Here is a 7,500-nt window from a genome sequence, read left to right on the forward strand (position 1 = left end):
AGGTTTGGAACGAACTGTTGACGCGGCGAAACATTAAACGGGGGCAATTCTTTTTCTACCGTCCGTCTCCCCAGGCAAGACGCGCGCACCGAGATTGTGTCCTTTCATTCGAATTTATCGACGGTGTCTGAACGAGCAGGGAAATCTGTCAGACGTTGCGCGCGCGTGTGTGTGTGCCTGTGCGTGTGTGTGTGTGTGTCTGTGTCTGTGTGTGTCTCTTCATGAACCTGTCTGTCATTACCTTTTTGTACTGCACGGAGAGGGATTCTTACACTCTTGAATGCGCCCCTTCTCCTGCACATTCCCAACGATCGCACAACTTCTTAGATCTATCGAATCTATTCGCGTCTGCACGTGGGCAGGTTCGCTGAAGTTTGATGTCATTACGATTATGAATATTAGTGCGATACACCTTCACTAGATGGCAAATGCCATACCAGTCAATCCTCTCTCTCTCTCTCTCTCTCTCTCTCTCTCTCTCTCTCTCTCTCTCTCTCTCTCTCTCTCTCTCTCTCGTTCACCTGCAAAAGGACATAATGGCCAAATGTAATCAACGCCATTTTCCTGGGACTAATAGGAAACCGAATGTAATCCTAGTGGCGTAGTGGTTTGGCTGCTGCAGCTGACTGTGAAGTCCCAGGGGTATGGTGTGGGTCGGGGTCTAGAGTTCGAACCCAGGCATCAGGGTGGAGGGAGGGAGGGGGATATGATGCCGTTCGCATCTCCCCTTCCCTGGTGGGTTGGGAGAGCGGATGGAGGAAGACTCAGGTGGGGGAGTGGGGGCAGCAATTACCGCGGTGCTGCGAGACGCGTAGCTCGCCCAAGACCTGTAACTCAAGTCCGAACTCTGAACCCTAGGGAGACGCAGAACTTGGAACCCCCTCGCTGGCACATCAGCACGTCCACGAAGCTCCGGCGTCATGACTCAATTTGGCTTATAAACTGTTGATCTTCACTTCGTACAAATGTGCTCTCAAGATTGAGTCGTATGAACCTTTCAAGTCTACTTTTTGATCATTCCATGAGACACGTCTGAAAAATCACGTTACTTCGTTTCTCTAGAGAGGTACACCGTAGCTTCTTTGAGAACACTAGCTGTTACTAGTTCTGGCCTGGCGTGAGAAGTTTAGTATTACTAGTGTAGTTTCGCTAGTCATCACTAGTTTTGGTATAGTGAAAGATTCTAGGGAGAAGTAGAACATGGATGATAACAGGGTCGCAAAAAAAAAAAAAAAATAGATAGAATCAGAACCTATATCTTGCGATGTTTTCAGCATCAAATCTTCCTTTACTTTAACTTGTTGATTCGCTTACCCATCACAAAGAGTGATCTACATGTCCATAAACTGTTCAGAGTTCTGGTTTAAGAACGCTTCGAGATACTTTTGCGCAAATGAAGTAACTGATCCACACCAGACTTTGAAAGGTAATCCCCGTATGATGTGAGCAAAAGAGGATACGGTTCACGTGTTTTTATTTTGCCTACAAAAAGTGTACATATTTCTGTGGCCATCTCGAAAACTGTAGCGCACGGTGTTGAAATTGAGACAAATGCCTTCAAAACACCTCAGTCTCACACCTTTGTCTTGTTACGTATTCTGTTACCGAATGCAGCGCTTAACAAGCGAGGCTGGAAACATTTTCGCCCACGTGCATACAACCTGATATTTCCAGCTGTGGAAATATTCTAATATCCCCACGTGTGAGAAAATATTCCGATACTCCTGCCTGTGTGGGAATATCTAAAAGATTCCCACATAAATGAAATACAACGCGTTAGACGCGTCACTAATGTGGACGTAAAGAACATTTCATCTCGAGTTTTATCACGTCGGTGAAGATTACATATAAAAGACACAAACTGGTCGTCTCAGAAGGGATAAAACTGTCCAAAGTGTAGATAGCATTATTTCGGACCACTGGCCAATAAACTCGGACGTTCCCCCCCCCCCAACAGAGAACCGCGTGCGAGAGGATCAGATAACACCAATTCTCCGAAGCAACACTAAATTTGAAACCGACAACGAATCACACCAATTCTCCGAAGCAACACTAAATCTGAAACCGACAACGACGACGGTATGAAACCACAACCCCCGACAGCGAAAGATGAAACCCAGACGACACAGCAAGATACTTGACTCGAACGACCACGCCCGCGTCGGGGTACCCCCCCAAGGCTCCCTCTGCGGTGAGTTCTCACTGCAGAATATGCAACGTGTCGACACCACTCGAAGTGGAGTTCACCGCGGGGCGAGCTCCCAGCCAGGGAAAGGAGGCTGTGCCTACTGACCTACCTACCTACCTAACCTAACCTACCTAACCTACCTACCTAACCTAACCTAACCTAACCTACCTACTTACCTACCTACCTACGTACCTCCCTAACCTACCTATCTACATACCTACCTACCTACCTACCTACCTACATACCTACCTACCTAACCTACCTACATACATACCTACCTACCTACATACCTACCTGCCTACCTACCTACCTAACCAACCAACCTACCTACCTACCTACCTACCTACCGGCTTCCTTGTCTGCCTGCCTGCCTACCTGCTCCAGGGAATGGGGGCTTCGCTCGCTTACAAAACGCGCTTAAATATTTGCTTACCCGGCGTCAGACGCAACCCCCCTGCTGCGGCTCTCACACGCTGCTTGCTACTGGCGGAATGGAGGCTCATGTCCACCAGCGTGATGGCTGGCCGTGTAGACCCACAAAGGGAAATTCGTTTTGGTTCTCGTGTCGTCGGTCTGTAAGCCTTCTGTCTCCTACTGTGGCCACCTATGCTGGGCGGGGCAAAAAGGTCCAGCAAATCTCCTCGCTCCCCCTAAAGGGGAATTTATCGCGGGGTGATTACAAAGCGAAGTGCCACCGTACGATAAGGTTCGTAGCATTTTATTCCACCACTCCTCCTTCCAGCCACCCCCCTTTCAGGACCCCAACGTCTGAACTATCGTACCTACGAGGCACAGTTGACGCACAGCTAAGGCTCGTGGTTGGGTTACCGCCACGGGAGACCTGGAGACCCCCGGGATTCTCAGAACGCACAAGGTGTCGTCCTCAAGGAATCAAATGACCGTATTGACAAAGGCCTGAAATGTGTATGTAGTATACGTGAGATCGAATCGCTGTACACCACTAGGAGAATTCCGGGGTTCGGATCGCCGTCCTGTAAACTCCCGCTTTAGTTTGACTGTGGTTTACATGTTCAGGTCCACTGGCGTCTCATGATTTCCATGCTCCTTGTGGGGGGGGGGGGGGTTGCCCCCCCTCTCTCTCTCTCTCTCTCTCTCATCGGACTGGCTCACCAGGTCAGCGTTGTGAGGCATGTATAGAGAGAGGGAGAGGAGGGGGGGGTGGTCGCTGTGGTCTAGCCCCATCATCGAGCGGTGGCGGGGGGGGGGGGGGGGGTTAAGGAGGAGGAGGGAGGGAGGGAGGGGCACCCGCCGCTAGGGAGGGAAGGAGGGGGGGGCCCTTGAAAGGGGTGGCCTTGAAGGGGTGGCAGGCGTCACCCATTAACGCTGCTCACACATGATTCACGCCACAAAAAAAAAACGCTGAGGCAAACACACACATACACACACACACACACACACACACACACACACACACACACACACACACACACACAAACACTGTGACTAAAGGCACATTAACGGTTTCGAGAACAAAAGAAACCTGGGGCTAGAGACAAAAGGGTTTGATAACCGAGCGAAACCAAGTCCCTGCTAGGTTAGGTTAACCTAGCCTCTCCTCCAAGGCTAGGTTAAATTTCCTCGTCATCCGTGCGATATATGTTATACACGACAGATAATCCATAAGCCCCGCAAAAAAAAGGTAATCATGCTTCAAGCAAAATTACATTAACGAACAGAATGCCAAGGATTAGAGAACTAAGTGTGGGGAGACGGAGTAATATGACTACGTGTCTAAAAAAAAAGAAAAAAAAACTAAGTGAGAGTTATTAGACGGCACAAGACTTGATAAAAGATATCGTATCTCTCACGTTTATGTCTAATTGGGAAAGTGACCAAGATAATTGGTGATTATAACGAAGAAACTCTTAAGACTGTACAAGACTTGATAGGGTAAATGAATCGTATCTATACTCACATTTACGTTCATTTGGAAAGTCATTAATATAAATGATAATGCAAAAAAAATGGTCTTGGACGTTTAGCCATCTCTTTCAACTCCCTTCCATAGACCCCCTCCTCCGCCTTTCCCCTTTATCCAATGTCTTAATCCCTTTTTCTTTTCCTTTCCTCCCCATGACGCGTCCCCGTCCCTCCTCCTCCTCCTCCTCCTCCTCCTCCTCCCGCAAGGCGTCATGGTAACAAGGTACATTGCACAGGGCCATTCGGTCGTCCCCCCCCCCCCCACACACACAAACACACACACACACACACACACACACACACACACACACTCGCTCGTTGCCTGGCATTGCGTTAGCTACCGTGTTCCTCCAAGGCGTAATTACTCCCACTAGAGTGTCGCCGGGCTACGAATGAGAGGGTTTCAAGGCAACGAACAACACGTGTGTCATTCACTCATGTCGAAATCCATCACCTCGAGGGAGGGGAGGGAGTGAGTTATTTCTCCTTACGTCTCACTTTGCTGTTCAGTCCTGCACCGCTCATACATGGGACTTGACCACCCACATGAATTATGGAGGCGAGACTGCATGTCTTATAGTTTTGTACTAATCTACTTTCTATAAACATTAATCGAAGTCGACTACGCATCGCTGCTATCATCTTAACACACGAGATGAGTCCAGGAAATAAAACACAGCACTACATTACCTCTGAGAACGTTGTATGGGTTGGTCACTGTATTACCCTGGCTACATTATATATGAGAAGGTCACTGTACAATCTGACCACAACATATGTGTAGGTCACTGTACAATCTGACCACAACATATGTGTAGGTCACTGTACAATCTGACCACAACATATGTGTAGGTCACTGTACAATCTGACCACAACATATATGTAGGTCACTGTACAATCTGACCACAACATATGTGTAGGTCACTGTACAATTTGCCGAAGCTGTACTTTGCCTATGAATAGATTACATTATTAGATCACCAAAGGTACACTGAACAGGAAATGCTCCATATGATTTGGTTTCCCCGAGAGCAGCAGAATCGAGTGAGCGAGACAAGCATTGGTCACTTTGATGTTGCTGTTGTTGTTGGTGTATAGTGAGGACTACCTTCTCCACCAGTCACTAGAGGTCTCCTCGTTGGTCAGTCAGTTACGATCAACCTCGTTAGCCAGTGGGTCGGTTTGGCTACTTGGATTTATTGATCGTAAAGGCCATCAATGTCCATTTATGACCCAAGTTCTCGGAAAGTCTTGACCACCTGTTTCAGGCGTTGATAATACTATACCTTTAAGAACCATACGTATTCTCTCGCTGCCTCCCTGGTCCTTGGTACGTGATGAGGAGCGACACGTCTTGTTTTCACGCCCTCTTCCGCTCCTGAATCAAGATCTTGATCCTTAACGAAGTGGGTTTCCATCGTCTTGAACGCGATCAGTCATAGGTCTAGACGCCGTGTCTCATTTCATCCACTTCATCTTTTGCTCAACGACTGTTTCATCATCGTTCGAACCCTCGACTGAATAAGTGGTCCGCTTCACATCAAACTGCTTCGTCCTCTTCTTCATCAAACTGCCACGTCCTCTTCTTCATCAAACTGCCTCGTCCTCTTCTTCAACAAACTGCCTCGGTCTCTTCTGCATCAAACTGCCTCGTCCTCTTCTTCATTAAACTGCCTCGTCCTCTTTTTCATCAAACTGCCTCGTCCTTTTCTTCATCAAACTGCCTCGTCCTCTTCTTCATCAAACTGCCTCGTCCTCTTCCTCATCAAACTGCCTCGTCCTCTTCCTCATCAATCTGCCTCGTCCTCTTCTTCATCAAACTGCCTCGTTGCCTGAATAAACCAACCCGAAAAATATGTGTACATATCTCTTTGTTGAATTCAACTCTAATAAATAACTGGCTGGTTTAATTTTCTCCCGGGGTGATTCCTGCAACTCTCTGGGAGAGGGAGGGGAGGGGAATTCTAGTTCGTTGATAACATATGTCTTTGTCTCATCTGCTGGAACAACACCTCCGTGGTAATACTGCTTGGCAATTACCTCCCCCTTGCTCTTGCAACTTTATTGCTGACGCCTTGCAGCATCAGCAGCGAGCGGTATTTGCACTACAATATGAGCTCTCCCGTGTTGCAAGAGGATGCTCAAGCATATTTGCACCCAAGACTTTTATTTTCATTCGTCGTGATAAAAGAAAGACTTTTCAGGGTTCTTTTTTTGGCCATATCTGTTGACGGGTTTTTGCCTCTTTGTCTCTCATCTTCCTTCTGATCCATTTCGTGTTCAGATACTGTCGTGCGACGACTAATTATGAAACCTCATATTTTCTCGTTTTATCTTTTAGAAAAGCTTAACATGGGCCGTGTCTTTATAGCAACCTTTGGGACTGTACACTGAACATCTACATATTAGTGTTCGTTTCTAAGACAGATGTTGCCACAAATATCTGTAATCCCCTCCAGCAAACACAGTGGCTTTTAGTATCTTTAACAACAGGTTCCTCTCGTCAGACTTTCACATATACTTGTATATACATACGGCAAAAGAAAAAAAAAGCATCTACCCACTTCTTGTGTGAGACAATACGACACAACGAACGAAGGATTTTGAGGAAAAACCAACTGATTTTACAATATGGCGACATCTTCTGTCATGTGCGATAATAAATGTAATGTTGATCTCATATTTCGATAGGTATAACTATACAGTGGGGTTACCATAATGGTTAGAAAATCTGTCTCACATCCACGCTCACCAACCCTTCCGAGGCAACGCGAATCGCACTGACCACTTCGCTGTTCATCGAACCCCACCAAGTAATTTACCCTTATTTTTTTGCCCCGCGTACTTGCAACATCCTAACTCGTGTGTGTACTAACTGCTTATATACACATCCTAACTCGTGTGTATACTAACTGGTTACATACACATCCTAACTCGTGTGTATACTAACTGGTTATATACACATCCTAACTCGTGTGTATACTAACTGGTTATATACACATCCTAACTCGTGTGTATACTAACTGGTTATATACACAGCCTGACTCGTGTGTATACTAACTGGTTATATACACATCCTAACTCGTGTGTATACTAACTGGTTATATACACATCCTAACTCGTGTGTGTACTAACTGGTTACATACACATCCTAACTCGTGTGCATACTAATTGCTTATATACACATCCTAACTCGTGTGTACTAACTGGTTACATACACATCCTAACTCGTGTGTACACTAACTGGTTATATACACATCCTAACTCGTGTGTATACTAACTGGTTATATACACATCCTAACTCGTGTGTATACTAACTGGTTATATACATATCCTAACTCGTGTGTATACTAACTGGTTATATACTCTAT

General features: G+C 46.4%; 1 protein-coding gene across 4 annotated transcripts in view; it reads right to left on the bottom strand.

Moving 5' to 3' along the window:
- Positions 1-7,500, bottom strand: part of LOC139745962 (tachykinin-like peptides receptor 99D) — a 212,280-nt gene that overhangs the window by 122,701 nt on the left and 82,079 nt on the right. The gene's annotated exons all lie outside the window — the stretch shown is intronic.

The sequence above is a fragment of the Panulirus ornatus genome, chromosome 63 (assembly GCF_036320965.1).
Source record: "Panulirus ornatus isolate Po-2019 chromosome 63, ASM3632096v1, whole genome shotgun sequence".
NCBI lineage: Eukaryota > Metazoa > Arthropoda > Malacostraca > Decapoda > Palinuridae > Panulirus > Panulirus ornatus.